The sequence below is a fragment of the Symphalangus syndactylus genome, chromosome 4, assembly GCF_028878055.3.
Source record: "Symphalangus syndactylus isolate Jambi chromosome 4, NHGRI_mSymSyn1-v2.1_pri, whole genome shotgun sequence".
NCBI classification, from domain to species: domain Eukaryota; kingdom Metazoa; phylum Chordata; class Mammalia; order Primates; family Hylobatidae; genus Symphalangus; species Symphalangus syndactylus.
In genome coordinates, this window is record NC_072426.2 from 30,834,116 (window position 1) to 30,851,418 (window position 17,303).

Genomic DNA, 17,303 nt, shown 5'->3' on the forward strand with positions numbered 1-17,303 from the left:
GGCAATTTGTTACCTTCTGGAAATAAGGGAGCAATTAAGGGAGAAATAAATCTTCAAGGATTTTCCTAAATCTTTAACTCGTTTTACAGCAGCCTATTACCAAGTGCTAGTGTGTATACTGGCTTCATTTGGAACATTGTCTTACCTATATTTGACACCTAATAACTTTGGTGATTAATTGATTGACTGAACAACCACTGGCAAAAAGAGTAATAAGACGTAAAAAGTAATATAGTTGAGCACATTTTAAGACAATGTGATTAATGTTCTTTGTAGAAACTTAAGAGGATCCAACAGTCCGCATTCATAGAAATATTGTGAGAAACAGATAAAATAAAGATTTATGAAAAGGCTGCTGTTTTCTGTAGTCAAGCTCTCAATTAGTCACCTAGGTGTAAGTAGTGTGTCCGTGCCTCATTGATGACATCAAAACCGCATTCTTGTACTCAGTTCTGCTAATAAAACCTAAACTTGTTTTGTTCTGTTGAAACTTGATCTTGGTCATCTATGTAGTATTCTCTAGTATCGATTACGCCTTTTTTGCTTATCTACCTTTCTTTCAATTAGAGCTCATGGTTAGAATATTACATCATATTTAGGATATTTTTAAAAATTAAATGAAATAAATGTCATAAATGCTTGGTTATAAACACACAATTACATCACAGGTGATAAAACAGATGGATAATGTTGGAACAATGTGAATAAGTTATTTAGTATTTGGGGTTTATATGTTGTGAAATTTAATCACGAATAAGCATTTAATTATAATCTAAATACTTTTCATTAAGACTTTATTTTTATATTGATATAAAGATGTAGAAAGAATAGCTACAAATCTTGCTGTTTCTTGGTATTTTCTGAGTATCCTTTTCATATTTGTACAGGCAAAGGACATTTAGACTGCAGTTATTGCTAACTATATATTAGCACAAAACACTACTATTTTTGAGACTACTTTATGAGAAGTTATCTTTTGTAGCCACCTTCCTAATCTTCTACTTTAATTACAGTTTTACAAAGGTGTACCAAACATCAAAATATTTACATTTCACATCTCAGATGCAAAATTTTATCTTATTTTCTTTAAATCAAGATACTCAACAGGTAGACTAGAGACCCATGGGGCTGCTTGGCATCTTTTTGAGGAGTCTTCAAAAGCAAAATAATTTCTAAATATTAATAAGATGATTTTTTTAACCACTACCATTCTCTCATGAGTATATAGTCACAAATTTCTAAGGATTTAGAATGTGTGAAGATTTCATACAATAAAATATTTTAATATATGAATACCTACATAACTCAATGACCAATATTTTCCAAATGACTGATGTATGATGTTACAAAGTCATTCAAGGTAAGAGATACCATCAAATTACAAGATTGAAGGGTGCATTTTTAGAAACAATACAAAAAGTTTTTGTAAGTGGTTTCAGATTTCTCATTGAAACTACCACTTGATGAGATTTGGTATAGTATTGTAGAGGTCAAGAAAAAACTTCCCTTTTGTCCTCCGAAAATTTGCTGAAAATCACTGGCAAAAGGCAGATTAATAGGAGAAAACGCCTGCAGATTTATTAACATGTACCTGGGAGCCTTTAGAATGAAAATCTAAAGATATATGGGAAATTGTGCATTTTAATGATTGGGTTCAGCAAAGCATAGACAGCCGTGTAAAAATATGATTAGACAAAAAAAGTGTAATCGAATGTTAATAGACTGAGTGGGGAAACCCAGCAATACTTGTCTGTCTAGATTCTTCTTGTCCTCTCTGAGCACGTATTGCGTCCCTCTGGGTATGGGACAGGACATTTTCTTAATAAGGGTTTTATGACCTACAGTCAAACAAAGCAGGTCAAATAATTTCTTTATGTTTTTTACACAGTTTTTACACAGAAAGGCAGAGGGAAACTTAGAATAATATATTTAAGTTTTATGGCTGGCTGTGGGTAAATGGAGTTCCAGTTTCTATGACCTGCTTAGAGAAAGAGAGATTCTACTTTCTACTCTAGCTTAGGTGGACAATAGGACTGACAGGCAGGAGAGCAGGAGAAGGTCAGAGAAAAGCTTTGGCTTCTGAGGCAAAAAAAAAAAATATATATATATATATATATATTTGTGACTACATACTCATGAGAGAATGGTAGTGGTTTATATATATATATATATATATATATATATATATATATTTTTTTTTTTTTTTTTTTTTTGAGATGGAGTCCCACTCTGTCACCCACGCTGGAGTGCAGTGGTGCGATCTCGGCTCACTGCAACCTCTACCTCCATGTTCAAGTGATTCTCCTGCCTCAGCCTCCTGAGTAGCTGGGATTACAGAAGCTCGCCACCACACCGGGCTAATTTTTGTATTTTTAATAGAGACGAGGTTTCATCATGTTGGCCAGGCTGGTCTCAAACTCCTGACCTCAAGTGATCTGCCTTCCAAAGTGCTAGGATTACAGGCGTGAGCCACTGCGCCTGGTCGGGGCATTGTTTTTGAGTCCCAACAGCACCTGAGAATAATATTTTCTGTCTGAAAAGGCTACTAAATACTCCTTTGTATTTCAAGTATAAATCTTGGAAAGCTACATTTATTTCCCATAATCCAGGAAAAAAACTTGTTGTAAAAGATTGAATGCAGAAGCAGAGGTGAGAATCTAGGTGTCTTTCATTAAGGTAGATTTTTTCCCACTATTGTTTGGAAAATATTTTTTTTTCATTAAACTATGCTATTTATACTAATAAATAGCAGATTTAGTATTATCTTTAAATTAATAAGCAGTTATGAAATTCACAATTTAAGTTTTCATCTAGTTAATATTGATATGTATAGCCCACATAAAGAAAAGTTTTTTGTGGTCCTAAATAACTCTAAAGAGTGAAGAAAATATACTGTAACCAAAAAGGTTGAGAAATGCCACCTTAAAAAAAAGTCATCATACAAATCAAGAAATTGGACATGTGCCTATCCTTATTCTAATGTGGCTACTTCTCTTATATTTAATCCACATGATTGTTTACATTCAAGCCTTTGTGGATTATTACTCTCTGTTAGGCTTCTGTGCATCTTCCTTTCAAAAAGAATTGTCAAAAATATACCTTTATCCTTTGTTAGTTTGTGTTGTAGGAATTCAGATTTCCAAAGTACTGAGCAATCTTCTAATTTTAAGCTCCACACATATTTATCTCCCTGGAAAGTACACTTTTTAATCTCATTCTTCGAGAAAATTATCTCTGCTTTCCTTATTACTTGGCTTCTGTATGCCTTGTTTTATGCATACTTTTTGATATGGTTTGGCTGTGTCCCCACCCAAATCTCATCTTGAATTGTAGCTGCCATAATTACCACGTGTTATGGGAGGGACCCGGTGCGAGATCATTGAATTGTGGACGGTTTCCCCCCAACACCGTTCTCATGATACTGAAAAATTCTCACAAGATCTGATGATTTTATAAAGGGAAACTCTTTTCACTTGGTTCTCATTCTCTCTTGTCTGCTTCCATGTAAGACGTGCCTTTTGCCTTCTACCATGATGGTGAGGCCTCCCAAGCCACCTATAACTGTGAGCTCATTAAACCTCTTTATCTTTATAAATTACCCAGTCAGGAGCACGTCTTTATCAGCAGCATAAAAATAGACTAATACACTTATTTAACCACTCATCAATCAAAAACTAAAGAAAATAATTTCAGGTGAAAACAGGGAGGAACACAACTCAGACTGTGTCCTTCTGAATAGCAATGTCTGCCTGATTCTCCCTTGGAGATGGCAGAAGACACTTAAAAGCATTTTTTTTTTTTCCTGCTAGCATCACAGCATCTGCAAATCACACAGTTGTTACTTTTTACCACTCAAGTCTTCTCCATAAATTTTACAATCAATTGGCGAGAAGAACGATCGTAGGTAATAAGTTCTTTTATAGGAATATTTGACCAGATGCCTTGGGATTCATAATATTTGATATTTAGTGCTTTGTGACTGCAAGTTAAGCCAAAATTTCATACAATCAAATAGATCATTCAATTTAGGCAATAAAAAGTTCAGATTTTTTTGTGAATTTGATCACATGGGCTGTGTATTTCAAAATTGCTCCTCTGTAATTTTATATCAGCTAATGGAGACTTTATATAAACTGCTACCAACTATAAAGGCTCAAATTTAAAATGACACTAAAAAGTTAATGATTTTCTCCAAAATGAGTACAGAACAGAAGAACAGATCCTGTGAATAGAAATGACACTTATAAAGAAATATAGGAATAAAGCTAAATTAACTCACTAAAGAACTACTAAGGGTATTTGAAAAAGATAAAGAATATAAATAAAGAGGTTGAAAAAAGTAATTTAACATGATTTTAGAGGTAAGAGAGGTTAACAAAACTGGTAAGTCAAATTTAATAGTAAAATGTCAGCAAGTCCTTCAACTAAAACACTTTACTTGTGAATTGGTCAACACTGATGTTTGTTGTTGCTTGCTTCTTTTACTTCCAGAAAAACCAGGTTGTAAATTAACAAATATTAAATATTTTGAACATTGAAGTCCTATTATTTTTCAGCATTTTAGGATGAAAAGGCACTTCTAATATATTTAACTTGGAAACTCTATGGTTATCTTTTAATAGCTGAGAAACCTGTGACCCATGAGCTCCAGAGTCAAAATGTGGATGCCTGGTTTTTACTCTTACTCATAGTTCATTGTTCTACATTTTACTAAAATTATACATTTGAATAAAGTTTTAGTAAATAAAAAATAAGCTGGTAGCAGAAATAAATGGACAAAAAATGGCCAAATAAGGAGAATAGTCTATTTTTTTACAAAACTAAACATGCAACTACCATGTGTTCCAGCAATTGCACTTTTGAGAATTTACCTCATAGAATAATAAAACTTAAGTTAATGCAAAAACCTGTATATAGATGCTTATCCCAGCTTATTTCTAGTAGCCCAAAATGGTAACAATCCATACAAGTTAATGGCTACTCAAGCTGTGCTACGTCCCTACCATGGAGTACTATTCAACAATACAAAGGAACATACTATTAATACTGACAAACATTATCTTTTTGACCAACTCTAGCCAGGCTCCTCTGAGCTCTCTTTCAACTAGACCTAAACCTTGGCCTATGAAGATTTGAGCAAAACAGTAACATAGTTTAGCTTCTAACAGCTAAAGTTACATCCCTAAAATGACTCTAACTCTCCTTAAATATCACCTGAGAAAACTGAAGGCTGAGAGACAGGGGCTAATATTAAAGACAATTTCCCTGTCTCCCAGTCTCTGTTGGAAGACAGGAACATAACTTCCATTAGCAGCAGTTAACAAACTAAGATGGGTTTCACATAGAACAACTCTTTCCTCCCACTTTTGTAATATTTCACTTCCCTAACCCTACTGAGTCCCTCTTCCTTATTCTGTCATTCCTTCTTTAAAATCCCAATCACCTGTCTATACAAATTGCATTTCAATTCATGCTGAACTCTTTATACTATTGCAACAGTAGCTTACTGATTAAAATCCATCCTTGCTACTTTAACTCATGGCAGGCTTTGTTTATCTTTGACAATATATGTAACAGTCTGGATCATGAACAAAGCAAGAGCACCGTCATCTCAGACAAACACCACCACTTTTAAGTTCCAGCTCCCTTTCTAGCCTCATGCATTTCAAGGAAATCACTTCTCTTCTGACTACAAGCAGACAGAAAGAGCAGGCAGTAAAACACAGATAAGACAGCTGGGGCACAGAGGGAGGTTGGGGGAAAGTCTCTTGGGTAACTGCCAAACTTCACCCTCATACAACAGGCCCCAGTAAAACAGTGAGCCTTAATAAACACATTCCTTTCCCTTCAGGTGCACTAAGATAGGGAAGCTAAAAGCAGACAGGGGATATGCCTGCAGCTGCAGGAAGATGTATGGGAACAGACACATAACTCTCCCTCCCAGATAAGCACAACAAAGAGACACAAAAGTAGTCCAAGCCACTGATAAACTCTCCCACCCTGAATCCTGAAAAACTCTTAGTCTGGGCCGGGGGGTGGGGGCTCATGCCTATAATTCTAGCACTTTGGGAGGCCAAGGCAGGCAGAATACGAGGTCAGGAGTTTGAGACCAGCCTGGCCAATATGGTGAAACCCCGTCTGTACTAAAAATACAAAAAATTAGCCGGGCATGGTGTCGTGCGCCTGTAATCCCAGCTACTCAGAAGGCTGAGGCAGAAGAATCGCTTGAACCAGGGAAGCCGAGATTGCATTTAACGGAGATTGCATCACTGCACTCCAGCCTGGGCAACAGAGTGAGATTCCATCTCAAAAAAAAACAAAAAAAACCTCTTAGTCTGTAAGAGAGTGTGGCTCTGAGCTAACTCAGCCAGCCGCCTCCTCAGGTTTATTTAAAATAAGCCTGTCCCTGTTGACTGAAAACCCATCCTTCATGTTTCTCTCCTCTTTCTTTAATTCTTACAGATCACCCTCCAGCGAATTATGCTGAGTGTAAAAAAAAAATCCCAACAGATTATATACTGTAAAATTATATTTGTATAACATTCTTGAAAAGACAAGGATTATAGAAATGGAGAACAGATTCGAGGTTTCTGGGGGTTAAAGTCAAGGTGTGTGGGGATGGGTGGAAGGGAAGTGAGTGTGGTTATAAAAAGGCATGATACAGGACCCCTGTGGTGATGGAATTGTCATGCATCTTGACTGTATCCAAGTCAAAGCCCTAGCTTTGATATTCTACTACAGTTCTGCAAGATGTTACTATGGGGAAAACTGAGTAAAGTGTATACTATATTTTTCTGTATAATTTCTTTATCTTTTTACAAACATATAATTAACTAAAGAAAAAATAAAAGTACATTTATGATCATTACAAAATTTATAGAGCTATATATTTTAAATGTATGATAGATTTTCTCCAAAATTTATTCCATTATGTGTATCTTTTTTTTTTACAATTTCCCAGTGGTGAAATTACATTAAAAGCATTGTTTCTCTCAAAACCTTTTACTATAAATGTCAAGCAACTTCTTTGTTGTTACTTAAAACCTAAGCATATGATGTATATCACCTCCTGAAGAGGTAATGCAACATGAAAATGTTTAATAGATATGTGATATTGAATGTTACTTAACTTCTCTGAACCTCTGAACCTCTTGAATCAAGTCAGTAAGGCGTGATAAATGTACCTAATACCATAACATACATCTTTGAGGAAAGAATGACATGTTTATAAGGCATATACATATATATATATATACATTGTCACATGGTAAAACTCAAAACTCAGCAGTTACAAGTACTATAAGTACTATTTATAAATGAGTTTCATTTATTTGAAAATGAAAATCAGACTAGGAAGCAATTAATTTACTGAATTATTTCAAAAAATTATTAGCTGTGTGTGTATGTGAGTGTGTGTATATATATGTATATATATTTATATGCTTTTTATTCTAGGAAGAACATAAATCATTCTTATTCTAGGAACAGAACATAATATTTCTAATCCACTGAAAGAATTCTCTATAGTATAATGTTAACTTGCCTACCAGTGAGCATTTAAATAATTGAGAATGATACTTTATAATCTACTAACAATCTATTGCAAATAGAGTATTCTGTTGTGAAAGTATTCTATAAATGAATAAGAGATATATCTCTCTGATTACTCTTCTGTATTCTTTTCAAGAAAATTCCAGTTTGACTGAGATATAATTAACAAAATGTATATATAGTTAAGGTGTACGATGTGATGATTTAATATATATATACATCAAGCTAATTAACATATTATCATCTTAAATAGTTATTATTGTGTGTGTTTGTGTGTGTGTTTGTGGTAAGAATGCTTAAGATCTACTCTCTTAGCAAATTTCAAGTATGCAATACAGTATTACTAGCTATAGTCACCATGCTGTATATTAGACTCCCCAGAATTTATTTGATTACAACTGTAAGTTTGGAACCTCTGACTAACCTCCAGCCCTTAGCAACAACCATTCTACTCTCTGCTTATTTGATGTTGTTTTTAGATTTCACATAGAAGTGAAATCATATGGTATTTGTCTTTCTTTACCTGGCTTAGTTCACTTAGCATAATGTCTTTTAGATTTATCCATGCTGGTGCAAATGGCAAGATTTTCTTCTATTTTTGACTAAATAATAGGCATTGAATATACAGATGCTCCTCAATTTATGATAGGGTTATGCCCCATTAAACTCATAAATCAAAAGTATTTTAAAGTCAGAAATGCATTTAATACTGGCAGCACAGCAAACGGTCTTCAACTTAGAATAGTTCACATTATGATTATTTTTTGTTTTATGATGGTGCAAAAGCAATTTTCAGTAGAAACTATAATTCATTATAAGTCACAGGAGGCCTGAAACTTTTAATAGGGTCATATCCAGATAAACTCATCCTAAAGTCAAAAATTCATAAGTAAAACCATTTTATCTACCAAATATTCTCTATCTATTTATCTGTTCACAGATACTTGGATTGTTTTCATATCTTGGCTACAGTGAAAAACGCTGCAGTGAACATGGGCGGGCAGATATCTCGTAGAGATGCAGATTTTATTTACACTGGGTATAGAGATGCTCCTCAATCTACAATGGTGATACATCACAATAAACCTATGGTAAGCTGAAAATATTGTAAGTCAAAACTGCATTTAATATACCTATCCTACCGAACATCATAGTGTAGGATAGCCTATCTTAAATGCAGTTAGAACACTTACATTAGCATGGAAGGCTGGGAGCTGGAGTTCACTGCTACAACCCAGCATCATGAGAGAGTATCATGTGGCATGTTGCTAGCTGGGAAAATGTCAAAATTCAAAATTTCAAGTATAGACTCTATTGAATGCATATTGAATTCACATTATTGTAAAGTTACAAAATCATAAGTTGAACCATCATAAGTCTGACCGGTCTGTATATCTAGAAATAGAATTGCTGGATAATGTGGTACTTCTATTTTTAATTTTTTTAGGAACTTCCATACTGTTTTCCACAGCAACTATGCCAATTTACATTTTATCCAATAATACTTAAGAATTCTCTTCTCTGCAAACCCTTGCAAACATTTGTTATAAATTGTCTTTTTGATAATAGTCATTCTAACAGATGGGATATCTCACTATGGTTTTAATTCACATTTCCTTGATGAATAGAGATGACGAACACATTTTTATTTGTTCTATAGGTCCATTTTTTCTATAGTGTTATTCAAATATGCTATTTCCTTATTCATTTTCTGTCTGGATGATCTATCCATTGATGAAAGTGGGGCATCGAAATTTCATACTGTTACTGCATTGCTGTCTATTTCTCCTTTCAGTTATGTTAATATTTGCTTTATATATTTTATTGCTCCAATGTTGAGGGTATATATACTTAAAATTATTACATTCTCTTGATGATTGGCTTCTTTGTCATTATATAGTGATCTTCTTTGTCTCTTGTGACAGATTTGACCAAAAATCTCTTTAGTTTTATGTAAGTATAGCCATGACTGCTCTATTTAGTTTACCCATTTGCATAAAATAACATTGCTAATCCCTTCACTTCCAGCCTATGTGTCCTCAAACCAAAGTGAGTCGTCCATAGGCAGAATACTATTGGATGTTTTTAAATTACTTATCCACCATTTCTTTTGATTGGAGAATTTAATTCATTTGCATTAAATTACTATCAGGTAAAGATTTATGATTACTATTTTGTTAATTGTTTTTTGACTAATTTGTAGTTTCTTTGTTCTTTTCTTTCTCCCCTGTTGTCTTAATTGTGATTTGTTGATTTTTTTGTAGTGGTATATTTTGATTCCATTCTAATTATCCTTTGTGTATCTACTTGAGAATTTTTATTTGTGATTACCATGAGATTTACATAAAACATAGTTATTACAGTCTATTTTAAACTGATAACTTCAACTTTGTCTTTCACAGTTTTAACGTTATGTCTCAGAGTAATCTTTTTTGGGTTGATCCTTTTTTGGGATCCATTAGCTTCATGAATCTGAACATTCATATTCCTCCTAAGATTTGGAAATTTTGCAGCAATTATTTTTTAAATAAACTTTCTGCCACTTTTTCTCCCTCTCCTCCATCTAGAACTTCCACAAGGAGTTTATTCACCAGTTTGTTGGTGTTTCACAGGTGTCATATATTTTCTTCATCTTTTTCTTTCATTTTTCTATTTGTTCATCTAAGTAGCAATTTTCTTTTTTAAAGTCTTTAAATAAAAAAATTAATAATATCTTTATGTATAAACCATAATTGTAGAAGTTCTGGAATACAATGTGATGTTTTGATAAGTGTATATAATATTGCATTCTTAAATCAAGTAAATTAACACGTCCATCACCTTGCTTACCCATCATTTTTTATGAAAATACATCTGAAATTTCCTATCTTTGTTATTTTGGAATATATAATGCATTATAGACATTTCACAGGGCAATAGATATCAACACCAATTCTTTCTAACTATCTGAAACTTTGTACTCTTTGATTAACAACTTGTTTCCTTTTTTTGCAACCCCCTACCCCCAGGTTCTGGTAATCATGATTTAATCTCTATTTCCATGAGTTCAACCTTATCAGATTCCATATAGAAGGCAAATCATGACAATGCTAATCAAGGTAGAAAAGTTGATTAACATTGCTTAAGACCAACATCTATACAGTAGTCTCTATTGTATTAACACATGCTCAATTGCATTTTTTCCCTACAATAATGTTTTGAGGATAGTAATGTCATCTCCTGTTACAAACAAATAAAATTTAAACCTGGATGTAGAATCAAAGCCCACACTCTTTTCACTATACCCTGAACCTATTAAACTGTTCCAGTTCTACAGTCTCAGGCCAACATACTCTTAATTATTCTTCTATGCTGCCACCTACCCCAAAACACTGCAGAAAACTGGCATACACGTAAAAACCTTTTTTTTCAGCAGCATTTCTAAAAATAGCTACCTTGTAATTCAAAGCTACTTTCTTATTCTTTATTACCATGGAATTGAAATCGGTTAAAGAATCTCCTGACTAAATATTTAGTACTGAAGAAAAAGTATATAGAGTAAATAATTATGAAATACCGGTTTACTTTGTGGGCACTATTCTTCTGGCCCAAGGTTTCTGAGTTCAGAAGAGATTTGGTACAAAACGAAAGGAGAGACAAGGGATGGTTATATTTAAGTAAATAGCTCCTTCCTCTGTAATTCCATAGTGCCACACTTCCAATACAGTGGCCACCAGTCTCATGTAGCTACTAAGACCTTGAAATGTGGGTATAAGAATTGGAAAGTCTTAGTATGTAAAAGAATTAAAATATCTCATTAATGGTGTTAATTATAATTATACATTGAAATGATATTTTGGATATTTGACTTATGTTCTTAAATGTATTTCACCTATTTCATTTTACCTTTAAGAAACCACTAACAATTTTAAAATTGCATACATATCTTGCAATAGATTTCTCTTGGTCGGTAATTTCATACTGCTTTATCCATATCACTTGTAAATATCCATCTTGTCGTGGGATGAAATATTGCATGCATTTGTTTCTGATACCTCAGATAGCAGTGAGGTATTGGAGTCATTGTCCATAGCTTATTTATTATTCCCAAAGCACAGCTATATGACTGGCACACAGTGGACATTCAATAAATGCTCTTTAAGTGGTTTTTGATTAGCTTCACTTTTAAAATAACAAAATAAATATAAACATCAATTAAGGCAGTTAGTTAACTTGCATGAAAAAATTTTCTAATACAGCTTTAAATTGTTATTTTTAAACAAATGAAACTAAAATTTTAAATTTAATTACCGACTTCCATTGAGTAGTAATTTTATGTCAAATGTTTCCACCTTTGCTGGATTATGCATATGTCCTCCCATTGCCACTCTACTACACTCCATTGCTTTAAAGTTACTTTTATAAAATGACCTAGATTTAGAGAAATCATTCACCCAGAGATGAATGCATCACAGAACTCTGAAATGTACAGTAGGTTGATCTTAGCGCACATTAAGAATAAAACAGAAAGGTATAGGCAAGAGTAACAGATTTGGATTTTGGTATTGTGAATTTTTGTTACAAAAATAAAATTACAATTCATATTGAATATTGTAAATATCTCAGAATTTAGAAAAACAAATGGCTTTTTACAGAACATTTTTTATTAAGAACTCTGCTACAACCATCCGAGATATGAACAATATGTGAAGACATGTTTCATTCCCTAGGTAAGTTATTCTCATCATAATTTTTGTAATAGTGAAAGTCACTAGATAGATAAATAATCTGATAATAAGCATTTATTCAAGGTTGAGGCTTGTACATATTAAACACTTTAAATTGTTCACTTCTCATATAAATCATATGTTATCAAAATATTCATTGCAATATTCCTAAATTTTTAAAGTATTTCGGCTTATAAGGAAGTCTACTTTTGGCTTACATGTATTTCTTGTTGTAAGTTGAAAGACTCCTTTATTTGTGACATATTAAACAATTTCAAACCCTATCTAAACTTCCAAAACCCAAAGATATATAACCTTTGCAATTTGACAGACAATGTAATTTTTCTTGAACTGAAATACATTCAGGAATATAGCATGTTCTTTTAAAGTATTTTCATGTTATGGAATCAAAGTAACTCCTAAATCGGTCTTCATAATTTTACTATTCATCACTGCAGAATTAAGGTGAAATCAATAATGTGGTGGCAGCAAGTAGCACAGAAGATCAGAGAGAAGCAAACTGAAGCTGTCACCTTCAGCATTTGTGTGACTGACAGCATTCTGCAAAATAGCTAATCATCCTGAGAAGACTCTATTTCATGAAAATGAGTCATTAGATTGAGAGCTGTCAGGATCAATAAATGTGCATTTTAAATTTATAGTTAACCTAATTTCATATGCAATTTGTTTAAAATCATTTCCTTCTCAGATATTCAGTATCCCTCACTTAATGGTGTTACTAAGTTATAATGAATTACTCTGGACTGGAATATGTTTTTGCTACTAATAGACAAGACAGTGGTTGTATTTCACTAATAAATTAGTTACTAAACTTCCTAAGCATTGACTTATAATAGATAATCAACATAATTCTATTTTTTTCATTTATTATAGTAAAAATTATCATTATTCTGAAGTTTAAGACACATTCATCTGTGTATATCCAATACGTAGAAAACAGGATATGCTTGATAAATGTTTGTGGATTTAGTGGATGGGAAAATTCAAAATATTCTTAATATTTTTAGCCAAATACTTACACAGTAATTTATTTTTTATTTGTCATTTAAGGTTCAACTAGCCCCAGAATGTAATCAATATTTCCCTCTGCTTCCTTAATATCTGGCAAGGCTTCCTTTTAATACTTTTTTCTTTAGCACAACACCATATTATGAGACTCTTTCTACCATACAAAATCACTGTTATACATGAGTGCTTTCCATCAAGCAATGTTTTCTCATTCTCTACTCAACTGCATCTTTGCACCAGTCTGCTATTGATTTGGGGTCTTTGACAGACTATCACACTCAAACAACACAATCAGGTTTATAATTTATACTTGTGACTGTGTCATTAAAACTTGTCAGTAAATATTTTCAAACTTGCCATTTTCTAATTAGAGATTCATAGGGGAACACTTGTAGAATTCAAAGGAATGGACTTTCAACTTCTCAGATTAGGTATTAGGTCACAAAAGCCATATCATTCAAATGAATTAGACATTGCTAAAATTCTTCTATTATTACTGCTAGGTTATATTTATAGGCAACGTCATGAAGTGGCAGTACAAATCTGTATCAGTTGTCTATACACTGCCTAGCTGTTTTTATTATGTATAAAGAAGAGCTACTGTCCCTGGCAAGCATTGCTTAAATTAGTATAAATGTGATTGGTCTATTTGCACTTCAGCTGAATTAAAGGAGCTAAATGGGAATTTTTTCCTACCTAGTTAAAATTTGCAGCAGCAAGAAAAAAAAGAGAGAATGGGTTAATTTTATAGGTGACATTGCCTCTGGTGCATGTGTATATTAGTTTCTTATGACTGCCATAACAAAGTACAACAGATCGAGTGGCTTACAAAAAGAGAAACATATTGTCTCACAGTTCTGGTGGCTAGAAATCCAAGATCTAGGTGTCAGCCAGAATGGTTCCTTCTAAAGGCTGTAAGGAAAAATTTGCTCCATGCCTCTTGCCTACCTTCTGGTGGGTCACTGGTGATCTTGTAGATCGAGCTTCATCTTCATATAGCATTCTTCCTATGGAGTGTCTAAGTCCAAAGTACTCCTTTTTAAAAAAAGAAAAACTCCATTTATGTATATTAGGGTCAATTTACTCCAGGATGACTTCATCTTAAGGAATTACATCAGTAACTATTTCCAAATAAGATTATATTCTGAGTTTCTAGGTGTAAGGACTTCAATATATAATATTGTAAGGGACTCAGTTCAACCAATAATAATATGAAAGTATGAACATATATGAATTTTATTTTCTTTCTTATTAAGTCAAACTTAATATCAAATTAAATATTAAATCAAAAAAGAGAAGGAATAAAAACAAAACAAAAATTTGACTTTTATGTACAACTTAAATTTAATGATTTGGCACCCTAAAAGTCCTGTCTTCAGCTGTTGTGAAAGTACTTAAAGTGCATCCATTATTAAAAAATAAATAAAATATTTGATATTTCAATAATAGGTATTGTTTTTTCTTCTGACAACAATGAGGTAGCTAATTTGCTTCTTTATAAAACCAAGATACACTTCTGAGTGCTTAACAAGTGCCAAGAGAAGTTAATAGCATTTTTTGTGGACAGAAGAGAAAGCAAGCTACACTGATATTGGTCTAAACTAGCTGCTACCTGAGTGCTTTAGCTTTAAAAAAAAATTTTTTTTTAATTTTCTCGGACAAGTTCTCACTCTGTTGCCCAAGCAGCAGGGCAGTGGCACAATTGTGGCTCACTCTAGTCTCGACCTACTGGGCTCAAGTGATCCTCCCATCTTAGCCTCTGGAGTGGCCGGGACTACAGGCATGTGCCATCACACTCAGTTAATTTTTTATTTTATTATTTATTTATTTATTTATTTGTATTATACTTTAAGTTTTAGGGTACATGTGCACACGTGCAGGTTTGTTACATATGTATACATATGCCATGTTGGTGTGCTGCACCCATTAACTCATCATTTACATTAGGTATATCTCCTAATGCTATCCCTCTCCCCTTCCCACACCCCACAACAGGTCCTGGTGTGTGATGTTTCCCTTCCTGTGTCCAAGTGTTCTCATTGTTCAATTCCCACCTATGAGTGAGATGCAGTGTTTGGTTTTTTGTCCTTGCGATAGTTTGCTGAGAATGATGGTTTCCAGTTTCATCCTTGTCCCTACAAAGGACATGAACTCAACATTTTTTATGGCTGCATAGTATTCCATGGTGTATATGTGCCACATTTTCTTAATCCAGTCTATCATTGTTGGACACTTGGCTTGGTTCCAAGTCTTTGTTATTGTGAATAGTGCCGCAATAAACATATGTGTGCAAGTGTCTTTATAGCAGCATGATTTATAATCTGTTGGGTATATACCCAGTATTGGGATGGCTGGGTCAAATGGTATTTCTAGTTCTAGATTCCTGAGGAATCGCCACACTGACTTCCACAATGGTTGAACTAGTTTACAGTCCCACCAACAGTGTAAAAGTGTTCCTATTTCTCCACATCCTCTCCAGCACCTGTTGTTTCCTGACTTTTTAATGATCGCCATTCTAACTGGTGTGAGATGGTATCTCATTGTGGTTTGGATTTGCATTTCTCTGATGGCCAGTGATGATTAGCATTTTTTCATGTGTCTTTTGGCTGCATAAATATCTTCTTTTGAGAAGTGTCTGTTCATATTCTTCACCCACTTTTTGATGGGGTTGTTTGCTTTTTTTCTTGTAAATTTGTTTGAGTTCTTTGTAGATTCTGGATATTAGCCCTTTGTCAGATGAGTAGATTGCAAAAATTTTCTCCCATTCTGTAGGTTGCCTGTTCACTCTGATGGTAGTTTCTTTTGCTGTGCAGAAACTCTTTAGTTTAATTAGATCCCATTTGTCAATTTTGGCTTTTGTTGCCATTGCTTTTGGTGTTTTAGACATGAAGTCCTTGCCCATGCCTATGTCCTGAATGGTATTGCCTAGGTTTTCTTCTAGGGTTTTTATGGGTTTAGGTCTAACATTTAAGTCTTTAATCCATCTTGAATTAATTTTTGATGAAGTCCTGCTATGTTGCTCAGGCTAGACTTCAATTCCAGTCCTCAATAAATCCTCCTGCCTTGGCCTCCCAAAGTGCTGGGAGTATAGGCATGAGTCACTGCACCTGGGCAGCAATTTAAAAAATCTATTAAATTAGAGTTTATTTACAAATCCATGTGAGAGATACAAGATGCATTTGCTTTTTTATCACTTTACTTTTAGGATCATATATACAGGTATTAGGGTGATCTTATAACTTCTCCTGTTCTTTACTAATATTGACATAAATTCTGCCTTTAGGGACTATAAATAAATATATATATGTGTGTGTATATATATATATATGTGTGTGTGCATATATATATATATTTGATTACCACAAATACATATATGTTTTTCACAGTCCCTAAAATTGTGACAGAGTTTCATGCATAAAAATAAAGTTTTTCATGCATAAAAATAAAGTTTTTCATGCATAAAAATAAAGAGATTTGAGCTTTCAATCATGGATATGTTAGTTAATGCTCCTCAAAGTATTTACTTACAAGGTTAGTAGGAATGAGTGAATCAACTCTAAAACTGACAAAGAACTGTTATCCAGAGTATTTTAAAGCATAAAAAAAAATTATCTGAGTTCAATAGGAGTATAACAAGTGAAGTCACCTTTATTAAAATGAGCATTGTCTCATTACTTTTCACCTCTTTCAATCTAATGTGTCTTATTTCACTATTTGTATATAATAATGACATATTTTTAATCTCATTCTTTCTTATAATAAGGAGTCTAATTCAATTTTTTAAATGTTTAACTGTTGTCGGCTTTTGAGCAGAGCCCCTGTATTTGGCATGTGCTGGGAATTAAGAGTATGAGCAAGAACTCTCATCCCTATACAATTCCCTAACCATCATTATTATTCTTATCCATCTCAAGTTAATTTTTAGCTCAGTTGGAAGTCCTGACATTCTCTCCCCAAAAAGCTTCACATACAAATTTTAAAAAAATTCATTTCCTCCTGTATATGTGAATGTGGCAC

The 17,303-nt window shown here is 33.4% G+C and overlaps 1 protein-coding gene across 1 annotated transcript in view; it reads right to left on the minus strand.

The window, feature by feature from the left end:
- Positions 1 to 17,303, minus strand: part of PCDH15 (protocadherin related 15) — a 1,819,045-nt gene that overhangs the window by 1,708,604 nt on the left and 93,138 nt on the right. Inside the window, exon 2 of the mRNA XM_063637885.1 lies at positions 14,235 to 14,321. The gene's annotated coding sequence lies outside the window, so the exon portion shown is untranslated. The remainder of the gene's footprint in view (positions 1 to 14,234; positions 14,322 to 17,303) is intronic.